The sequence below is a fragment of the Amphiura filiformis genome, chromosome 13, assembly GCF_039555335.1.
Source record: "Amphiura filiformis chromosome 13, Afil_fr2py, whole genome shotgun sequence".
In the NCBI taxonomy this organism is placed as follows: Eukaryota; Metazoa; Echinodermata; class Ophiuroidea; order Amphilepidida; family Amphiuridae; genus Amphiura; species Amphiura filiformis.
The window spans coordinates 8130227-8142324 of NC_092640.1; the positions used below are offsets into that span (position 1 = coordinate 8130227).

Sequence of the window (12098 nt, forward strand, 5' to 3'; positions counted from 1 at the left end):
TTTGAGAGTCTCTCAAATCCAGGAAAACCCTCATTTGAGAGTACTCACAGATCGAAGAATTGTCCAATATGAGAGTGTCTCAAATCCATAAAATAGCTCGTTTGAGAGTTACTCTCAAATCGAGGAATTCTGCCAAATGAGAGTGATAGCGCCCTCACTATATCTGGCGACAATTCATACGAGCTGCATTTATGAAAACAACGAGACGATTTCCGTATTTTTAAAGTTCAAATTTAAAAAATATCATATCAATTTATAATTACTCCTCAAGCCGAAGTTACCAGGTAAAATTAAATTGTATCATGATCACGGACGGTGTAGTACTATTGTCAAAAGGGAAGAAAAAGAATGCGGTTTCTTTATCGCAAGTTCCGTGTTTCAACAACCAAAGCCAAGGCGTTAGCATGTAACTTGTACATGTTGTAAGCTTACTGAACATGCTGAATGACTGACTCACTCTGCAATGCCAATGGCCAACAATGCTCTGCCGATGAGAACCCAACGACGACGTAAGTTCCAATATTTTTATGATCTAATTGAGTACTAATTCATAAATAATTATGCAAAGTGAACCCAAACAGTAAAAATGTTATCCCATATCGAACAATTAGGCCAAAAAAAAAAAAAAAGGTTTGTCTCTGGACCTTTTGGCTAAAAAGTTATTTTCTATGCTTTTTTTTTTTTTTTTTTTTTTGAAAAACAGGCTATGTCCTATGCGATGTTTTTTTTTTTTTGTAACAAGAACGGCGCCTCAAATAACATGGCATACGAAACGTCGTTCTTACTCCCGGTTTAACTATTCTAACCGTCACCTCCTAAAACCCCTAACCTAAACCCTAACCCTACCTACACTAAAAAATATGCTTAATAATTCAAGTTTCCGTTCAAGTTCTGAAAAATTTCGATCACACGACGTGACAATGTAAATGTTGTGAGTAGTGCCAATGAATCGGTGCAAAATTCAGCACCACAAATGTTGATGTGCGCCGCTATTTTGTCCTACATTTAAACATTACCGTAAGTAAGGAGTACAAAAAGTTGACATTTATGTGTTGAGGAAACTCCAATATTTACTCGGCAGTCGGCATGGTATGAAAATTAGTTAAATGATGATCTTTTCTCTGGTATACAGATATGAAATCGCTTATCGAGCAGCAAAATATCTGCACATGGGGAATTCCCAGTGACGTGTTCTAGATCTACAAGTAGAGTCGATTGTCCCGCTATTTCGTTCGCAGAGCCGATACTTGCATACTGTTTCAAGAGATCGGTATTCAGAGCGAACATGTCATACAGTTCTTGGAGTATTTATATTTGACATTTTGTCAGAAATGATCGCCAATTGATTGTGCCGAAAATGTAATTTTTCTTGAAAACTACGATGTTTTATCATTCAAAAAAAAAAAAAAAAGCACTAGCGCGCGTAGCGCCACGCGCTAAATCTCATTTTAAAAGCTATGCTTGGGGGTCCTGAGACAAACCTTTTTTTTTTTTTGGCCTTAAATATCAACTTTTAATATCTTTCTTTAATTTTTACAATAACACTTCATTTCGTGATCCTGAGTGCTAGCCTAGCATCTTCTAAGTTAGTCAAAAGCTGTGTTTGCGCCTGTAAGCTGGTATTTATGTGCGCGCGGCGCAAATAACTGTGCGTACCCAAGTTGGCTCTCATGATCGAGAATTTAATATTTTGGCTATAAACGAATTAATCTGCAAGAAATATTCGGTACATAAACATAGCCAGAGGTATCCAGTGGTATAAAAATCTCAACTTTTGAGAGAAGTGGGGGATGAGGCTGTACGTGGATCACAAAATGAGGCTGTGTGATCCCCAGCACAGCATCATCCCCCAACTTTTCTCAAAAAAGTTGAGATTTATATATCACAGTGGAAACCTCTGGTTACATTTATGTTTATTATGTACAAAATATTTCTTGCAGATTAATTCGTTTAGCAAAGATATCTTGAAATTTGAATTTCGTTCTGGTATTCCAGAACAAAATTACAACACATTGTCTATGGAGCAGTATATACACATAATCATGCATAATCGGAATCAACTGAAATTTTGGGAATAAGCTTTTTCATGGATATCTACTGGAAAATGTCGTAAAAGAGGATGCTAGGATCACGAAATCGAAATACTCCTTTAATGCTTAGGCCCTTCACAATTGATTCTGAGTTTACTGTTCATGATTTTAAAAATAGGACAAGGTGAATTTTAATTATTAATTATCTATTATTTTCTTTATTTAGTAGGCCTATCACAACTAATTATCAACCCGTTTTGACGGGAGTCGGCATTTAATTATTTTATTAATATGCTTACTTTTACACATAGTATATTAAGTGCAGTTATGCTGTTTGTTTATTCATCATTATTGTTGATATATGATTCATGTTAGAAAGTAGCAAGTAAAAGTCATTAAAAGTTATTTTTTAAATGAGAAAATCCAAAATTAAAATAATATAATTAAATATAAATTTAGCAATTTTGTTGTGTCCGAGGGCTTATCGATGGAACAGCTAAACCCTGGCAAAAACAACTAATGAGATGAAGCGATCTATGATCGTGAGTGACGCCATGCCGACCAAGAAATTAAATAATTATTGTAATTTGTAAAACTCGCCCCAAAGCTCGTTACTTTTGCAGACAGCTTAAAACAAGAAAAGTGTGTCGTGCCTGTAATAATTTGGAAGTACGGTATCAGTATCACACTACATTGTACACAAAGGACCCTGACAAAGAAAATGTGTGAGCTTTACTTCCTTTTTACAGGCTCCCGGTTTTATAGTCATGATCAGTGCAAGCTTAAATCTTCAATATAAATAAAATGATATTTCTGTGTACAAAAAAATGTAATTATTCAAATGATGCTTTCTTCTGAAATTTGCCATTCTGAACTTGCTCGAGAAGTCTAGTCACAAATTTGCTCACCAATTAGGTTCACATTTGAGGCTAGAGAGTAGAGATCATTGCATTCAAAATCGAGTCGGATTCACTGAAGCATGACACCACTCACACCGCAGCCGATCGCGACACAACAAGTGGGTGTTTGTTTTTATCATACCACTAAGGTAAACATCAAAGAACACCGCTAACCTAATATATTTTCGTATCTTGTCAGTGAGTGCGTATTTTACGCTTTATATCTAGTCAGTGAGAGCGTATTTCGCAAGGCCGATGGTAAGCGTATAAAGGCGAATCGCGTAAACCGGGCGCGTAAAATGCACGCAACCTGTAATACGCGGAACAGTCATCTATTTTTTGTAATATTTTTCCAATTTAGCAGGAATTAAAATGTTTAAAAACGTAATTATTTCAATATTTAGAATGACTTGGTGGTATGATAAATTCGTTATTAGGTTCAGCGTCGGTTTGATACGGGAAATTATCGTGAGCTCAGTGTCATACTGGGTGCAGCCTTCGGCTGCACCCAGTATGACACATCGCGCACGATAATTTCCCGTACCATACCTCCGCTTCACCTAATAACTAATAATATTATTATTTATTGTTCAGTGGTGATTTTACACAGCAGTTTGCTTGGCAAGAAAATACAGTACTAATTTATTCTTGTTATGTTGTCTTTTGCAGACTTGCCGGTTATATGATGCATCTACTGTGTACAGCAGTCAAAACACTACTATGAAGGGCCTACTTATACATGTGTTGTCGCAGACTGTGATTCTTCTACTGGACACCTTCTCAGCACCTAGATGTTATTGTGAAGAAGCTTCTCTTCAAGAGTCCAACATGAGGCAACCAAGGAGCTATATTTACATGTTTGTGTGGCCATGGTAAATACATATTATCGGTACCAGTATTTCGGTGGTTTTTTTTCAGTTTCTTCATTTATTATCCTGCCTGAATGACATTGTCAGATGTAAATCACCTTCCCATATTTATTTATTTATTTATTTATTTAATCTTTCTTTAACCAGGGTAGCCCCTTCAGTAACTAGTACTGATCTCCAAGGGGGCCCTGAGTGACAATTCACAATATACATTGTACAATTTCATGACAGAGGTTAATATAAATTAAATTAAAAGCAATGCATGGAATCAAAAGTTACATGATACATTATTTACATTGTACATCAGGTTCATTTTTACATCAGGTCTGGTAACACAAATAGTTACATGATTAAATACTAATAATATTATAACAATGTACATGTTTGGCAATCAGATATAAAGAAAAGACAAAAGTTGAATAAATTTGTGGAAATTGGATAAAATTTTAATCACAAATCTGAAATACAGTTTTTAAAAGTATTAAGGGTCATGGAAGAAAAGTTTCTACGGATGTCTTGAGGGAGTTCATTCCAAGCATAACATGATCTGTAGTGAAAAGTTCTCTTGCCAGGATTTATGTTCCATTTTGGAATGGCAAGAGAATTGAAAGTTTGGCTTCTGGTACCATGAGTATGAAGAGATTGCATATAAATAAATTGAGAGGATAAGTAAGATGGTGCATTATGGGTAAGACACTTGAACACAATTATCAGAAGTTGTTTTTCCCATCTTGTATGTAGTTTATCCCAGTTAAGAGACTCCATCATATCATTAATAGGAGTTCTTATATCTGCTGACAAAAGAGTACGAGCAAGTCTATTATGGTGCACTTGAAGTGAAGTTAAAAGGGTGTTTATGCAATTTGACCAAACAGGACTACAATAGTCAAAGTGTGGCATGACAAGGGCATTGGCAAGCATTTTAAGGGTATCATTTGGAAGATAATACCTAAGTCTCACGGATTATGCCAATGCGCTTTGAGATATTAGAAGAAATATGGCTTACGTGTTCATTCCAAGATAATAATTCATCAAATACAACACCAAGATACTTGAATTTATCAACTCTTTCAATATTACTACCATTGTATGAAACATCAATATCATCAAATGTATTCACCATATAACTTGTGCCAAAAATCATGAGTTTTGTTTTCTTGATATTCAATGTGAGATTGTTTTCATTCAACCAAGAGGCAACATTAGACAAATTATCATTTAATTCTGCTTGAAGAATTGATGCATCATTAGAACTACATATAAGAGTTGTGTCATCTGCATACATTATAGTTTTACAGTTAACAGAGTTTGGAAGTGAATTTACAAAAATGATAAACAATAGCGGTCCTAAGATTGTACCTTCTATGGAATACCAATATTCACATCTTTAAAGTCAGACATAGTAGAAGAAATATTAACAACTTGTGACCTATTACTAAGATAAGATATAAACCATTTTAGACATGAGCCAGAAATACCACATTGCTTTAATTTGTTAATTAGAAGACTATGATTGATGGTATCAAAAGCCTTCTTGAGGTCAAGGAAAATTGCACCAGTTAATTTTCCATCATTCATATTTTTAAGAATGTAGTCAGAGGTGTCAAGAAGGGTTGTAGTGGTTGAGTGGTTACTCCTAAAACCAGATTGAGATGAATGGAGAATACCATGTTTAGATAAATAAGAATATAATTGATTATGAACAGCACGTTCCAAAATCTTAGAAATAATGCTTAATACAGAGATAGGTCTATAGTTACTTACATCTGATTTGTCACCATCTTTATAAATAGGTGTGACTTTTGCAAGTTTCCAATCAGAAGGAAATACAGAAGTGTACAATGAAAGATTACATATATAAGCAAGAGAGTCACATATAATTGGTGCAGAAAGTTTCAAAAGTTTCACATTGAAATTATCAAGACCAGAAGATTTCTTATTAGAAAAATTACCAATTTCGTCAAATACAAAAGAAGGAGTAATAAAATCAAAATTGAAATTACTAGATACATCATCATTATTACATTCATCATTAGTAACATCATTAGCATCATCACTTTTATTTACATTATCAAATTTTTGAGCTAGAGTAATTCCAATTGATGTAAAGAATGAGTTGAATTCATTGGCAATGTCTTTATTACATGTTGTAAACCCATCATCAGTTTGAACAGATCTGACACTTGCATTATATTATTATGTTGTATACAAGTCATTCCGACAGGATAATAAAAGAAGTGGAAATACAAGTGTAATTTTTCACATATTCAAAAAGGTTTGAAAATCACAGACAACCGATTATGTAGCAGGAAACACTTGTATTTTTAACAATGTTATGTTGCCCCAATAAATTTCAAGACAAATCACAAATGCGATATACCTCAAAAATACAGTTATACTGTATAATGTAGGCATCAAACTTACATGCATATGGTCGCATGTCACAAGTTGGTACCCCAAAAAAGGTGGAGGTGTTACAATTTTTCGAATGTAGGTGAATGAAAAATGTCATAGTGAACCAACCCCTTGTCCTATTAAGCTACTTTGGGTCTCATTTTAAAGCTAAAGAACAGGGCTAAAACTGTGTAAACTAGTACTGAAAAGTGAGTCAAACTAAATAAATGACATCAGCTGGAATTGAAAATTGACGGGGTGGAGGAGCAGGTGGGTGAGGAGCAGGTGGGTGAGGAGTAATGTATTAGCATAGCAAAATGTAAGATTTCCATAGTGTTGGTTTGAATAAATTATTGTATCTTCATAACTCCTTGTCATATTGAGCTTTTTAATGTCTCATTTTAGAGTCAATTACTAGAATCAAGATCGACTTCTAAATTGATCAATTTCATATTCCATATTAGTTCCTCATTACATTTTGTACCACGGGTTGCCTCTAAATGCACAGAAGTCAATGCAATCACATGCAAAAACTGCAAAGGTCCATATCTCCTTTAATATTCACTGTATCATGATAAATGTATGTATTTTCTGAAAGGAAATTGCACAAGGAAACTAATTTTTACATTATAAAAATGGTAGGAAGTAGTGTTGGGAAAATATGAATTATTAATTAAATTTTAATTTAAAAATATCAACTTTTTTGGCGCACCCTGTATATCGTGAACGCGATTACATAAACATTTTTTTGAAGGGTGAGACTGATGCATCACTATATTGTGAACATATTCTAGCACATTGGACAAAATCCAACTTCAGACATTTGTTGTGGGGTATTTTATGTGAATAAGGTCCAATTTGAGAAAAACGCATTTGAAAATTTTGATTTACATTGCGGCCTATGGGCTAATTAGTTATTAATTAGGCAATTACGCCAAAACGATAACATTTTTGAGGTAAAAATGGTATGAGATGTTGCAGTTTTACAATATCTATAACATATTAAAAAATTGTTTTTTTGACCATTTTGACCATGTAACACAAAATGGACCACCTCATGACATGCGACCATATATATTATATTATCAGAACAGACATCAAATTTATAATCTAAAATATTCTGAACTGATAATGTAATAAACACTTAAATGTGTATATAATACATGTTAATGATTTCTAAAATACATTTTGTCATATTCAGTTTTTTAGTGGCTTTAAGTTTGACCTTTTCATTGTTTCTCAGCTGATCTATTTCTGTATTAATTTTGCTGAAAATATAAAATTGTAATTTTGTATGTCTGGTCATTTTCAAAATCAATGTTGTGAACTTCAAAAACTAAACATTTAAATTGTTTAAATCTGATCTTACTATAATGCTTCCCCGACTTTTGTTTCCATTCCAAAAAGTTTTATATACTTTGGACTTAAACTTGGGAAATAATGAAGCTGGAAAAGGGACATGTTCTCTTCCATTACTCTGCCCTTAAAGTCATATTTTCGTAATTGTACAATATTTTGAAAAAACCTTTTACACTGTCAATAAGTAATACAGAACTAAACATGATGTTATTTAATTTTTCAATTAATCCACAAATATTTGATTTAATTCACTACCGGTAATGTGTGTAAATTCCAAAGACATTTTAAGGAGACCCTGCACAAACGCTAAAGGGTTACCTTCCAGTGCAAGTGTGAATGTACAAACGAATGAACAAACTGAAGGACACAAGTACCGGTACTGCTTGAGCTGGCTTTGTCACTGAAAATACCAGAAAACAAGTCACATTTATGATGAATTAATTATTATGCCAAACAAATGAGGTAAAACAAAGAAAATTGCTATTTCATTCTATGAGTGCCAACAATGCGTAGTATTATAGCTCACCAACCTTATACAAAACCATGCCTAACTCAATTTAGCAACAAAATTGAGCATTTGCACCAATGTCTTGAATTGGTTGATGATTGTATTCATATAGTTATTAAATTTAAGAAGACTTAAGGTAAAGGTAAACATTCTAAATTTCTTTTTTTTTTTGATTGACAGATGATATGTGCCATACAAGCTATGGAGAAGTGTTCCGCATTATATTGGATCGGGAAAGGGAGACAAGACAAAGTCTATTATCATCATCAAAGAGGTTAGTACACCTGGTATCACATACCAAATTCCCTTGTTTCAAGTGAACTTCTGTGAATTGTGTGCATTTTTTGTACTGCTGACTGAAACAAAAAAAATCTCAAACAGTGCATGTACAGTTAAATGCAATTTTGTGTGATACACACAAAATACACTGTAAAATATGCACGATAAATGCGCATGTATGCGTTGCATCATACAAGTTGAATCCACGCAGAGCACCACAAACTTCCGACAATCATGCAAGATGCTAACTGCTGTTTTTCCGAGAATTTTTTTGTATAACAATATATAATATATTTAGTATAAAATGGGCAAAATCCCTAAAATTAATACCATATTGAGGTTTTTTTAGCTAGTTATTTGCTATGCAATATTTCTTCACTAAAGTGTTACTATAAAATTCTCCAATAAAGTGTTACTATTTTAATGTGACCCCTGGGCCTCATGGAAGAACATATGATACCTTTCTATTGAAAAAAAAAAAAAATCTTCGTGGGTTTTCGAGTAAAAGGCCAAATTTGTTCCTTTAATCCGTTGGGAAAACAAACAAAACAAAAACTATCTAGATGCACATGTCAAATCAGAAAGTGACTTCGAGCTTTTTGATAACTTAGACATGGACCAAACTGTGAATCAGGCGTCCTTTGCTCTACTCTCTTCTCTCCCCTCCCTTTTCTTTGCCCACTCTATCCTCCCACTGTACAAGTTAATATCTTTTGCTCTGAAGTCTTAAAAGTTAATCAATTAATATTTAAAATATAATGTTGCAAGATAATAAAAAACGAGATTTATTTAATTCAGGCCTTGAAATAAGAAGAAAAATCCAAGGGTCCTCCGGACACTTGCCTTTGAAATTTCAAGGGTCCTCACCAATTTTCAAGGGTCCGACCCCGGACCTTGCCTTTGAAATTTCAAGAGAGAGAATTAGCTACTGGCGATCACAGTATGTATATTGTAGAAAATTGAAAACCCGGGTTGAAAATTTGAAGGGAAAGAAAAATGAAGTGTACCCCAGGGAGCGGGATGTATCACGTCAACCAGATTTTCCTGTGGAACAAAAAAACTAGGATTTTCTGCTCTTTGCTTGGTTCAATTTTTACGGGTCACGCGGACCCGTACCGTAGGAAATTTGCGGGTCCGCGCCTACTTTCATGGGTATTTGATGCAATGACGCGCTTTATTTCGAGCGCTGATTTAATTCCTATAACCTGGTTTTAAATATTTAGGCTACACATGAATTATAATGATTCCTTTTGTGTTTTTATGACAGGATGTGTCAAATATCAACGCTGCATTGAAGAGTGGTGAGCTGCCTCATCTTGTAATATTCAACGAAACCAACTACATTGTAGGAGATGGTGTGAACATACAGTGTATGGATAGCTCTGCAGGTGCCTTTCTCCAACTGATTGCCTTGTAAATGTATTTGTGTATATTCTCAGTTATCCCGGTATAAAAAATATCAAATAATTTAAATCTAGTCAACTGGAAATCTAGACAAAAAATAGTAAGTCCAGTTGACTATATTTAAATTGTCAACTTGATATCTTGTTTTATGTGTTTCAATTTGAGTACCTGTAACCTGTTGTGTACTGCTGGGGACAGGGGAGTGATAACCCTCTGAAAAAAATCAACATTGAACTTGAATAGCCTTGTGTGCATTTTTGCCTGAAATATGTGTAGTGTAAAATATACAAATTTTGCATGCTTTGTGTCACCTGACTAAGAAAACATCACTGAAAATTACCTATAATTTAGGGTTATAATATTGAGAAACCAAAACTTTGCATGATGATAAATTCCTCAACAAAAAAAAAAAAAAAATGGGTTCTCATTATTTATAGTCCTAAATCAAGATACAATTTTCTACTTTTATTAGTCAATTGCACACAAAGCATGTGGTATTTAACAGTATTGCAGGCAAAAATTGCACTGGGCTATGGAAGAACAAATTGAACATCATGAACAATGTCATAATTTTTTAATGGGGTGATTGTGTCCCTGCATGTACCCGACTGTCTAACATTCATCCCACCAATGGTTGATTTAAGTGACAATTACCAATAATTACAGAACAGTTTTCGAAATGGATTCAAAATTTCATGTCAGACATTTAGGCTGTGTTAAGGGGGTACTACACCCCTCGATAAATTTGTGTCAATTTTTGCATTTTTTTCAAAAACTAATAAATCACTGGTAACAAAAGTTATGTATATTATAGGGGCAAGGAATCCAATTACTACACTGGAATTTCAGTGACCCAAGACAAGCGGTTCGTTATTTATGATAAGAAATAAGGTACCGCTAGGATGTACCTCATTTTCTATCATATATACTGAACCGCTTGTCTTGAGTCACTGAAATTTCAGTGTAGTAATTGGATTCTTTGCCCCAATAATATACATAACTTTTGTTACCAGTATGTTATTATTTTTTGAGAAAAATGCAAAAATAGTCACAAATTTACCACAGGGGTGTAGTACCCCTTAACCTTAAGATATACTGGGGTTTTTTTTGTAACTTAACTGTTCATGCAAGATATATTTTAGAAGTTTCTAGATTTCAAAAAGTGTACCAAAAACAAATTTTGAGTTTCCAGTGTTTTTGAAAACTATATAATTGAGCCTATACCGGTATATAAACTATAAAAAGTCTGATGTTTTTATGGTCTCAAAATCAATGTTTTTACCCCCCCAGTATTTTTGGATTACTTCTCCATTTACATTTCAATTGTAAACATCTTAAAGAAAACAACTAACCCCCTTAAATAATGGCCATTATTAAAAAACAGGCTATTGAATTACAAATCTGTAAAATACGTTGGAAGCAGAATTTATTTCTGTGCATTTTAACACCTCATTTGATACGATAGCCCAGAAAACAACTGAATACCTGAGTGGAAGAAGAGCCCAACTCCATCAACACTTTTTTTGGAAAAGTTTTAAGAGATAGACTGTTTTTGAGTACTGGTACATGAACATAAACTGGCCTCAAAAAGAAACTTATAATTTTTTACAAGGTCATATCTTAAAATCCTCTGCATAAAAATGAACAAAAATTGCACACAGGATTACTTCAATAGTCTACTCTAAACACATGTCAGTAACCAAGCAGTTGTCCAACTGACACAACAGCAAAATGCACTGACATGGAACACCTTCCTGGACCAAAATTCACATCCCAACAGATTTCTTTTGTTGGGTTCCAATTATTTGCCTGTACATGCACATAAATTACGCACAGGATAACTTAAATACTCTACTCTAAACACACTTCAGTAACCAAGCAGTTGTCCAACTGACACATCCGGAACAGCTTCCGGGATCACATTCACAGGCGAATAATTGGAACCCAACAAAGGAAATCTGTTGGGATGTGAATTTTGGTCCAGAAAGGTATTCCATGTCAGTGCATTTTGCTGTTGTGTCAGTTGAACAACTGCTTGGTTACTGACATGTGTTTAGAGTAGAGTATTGAAGTAATCCTGTGTGCAATTTTTGTTCATTTTTATGGAGAGGATTTTAAGATATGACCATGTGAAAAATTATAAGTTTCTTTTTGAGGCCAGTTTACATTATAACATACCTTCAAAATGATATATGTTGCAATGACAACGGTACAGGTCTTCTAAGATATGATAAACTCATTTTGGTAAAATGGAGTTGAGTCCTTCTTCCACTCAGGTATTCAATTAAACACAGGTCAATTTAATGTAGTGAGGTCCAGATTTGAAAATTGCACTTGTAAAAGCAACAATGCAAAA

At 33.9% G+C, this 12098-nt stretch overlaps 1 long non-coding RNA gene across 2 annotated transcripts; it reads left to right on the top strand.

The window, feature by feature from the left end:
* The first annotated feature begins 164 nt into the window (after positions 1 to 164).
* LOC140167948 (uncharacterized) lies at positions 165 to 10477 on the top strand. Of its 2 annotated transcripts, none has more exons than XR_011861098.1 (4): positions 165 to 509; positions 3599 to 3801; positions 8240 to 8333; positions 9606 to 10477. It is a non-coding gene; the product is annotated as an uncharacterized lncRNA (long non-coding RNA). The 2 variants fall into 2 exon arrangements; XR_011861099.1 differs by having other exon boundaries at positions 165 to 284.
* The last annotated feature ends 1621 nt before the right edge of the window (positions 10478 to 12098 follow it).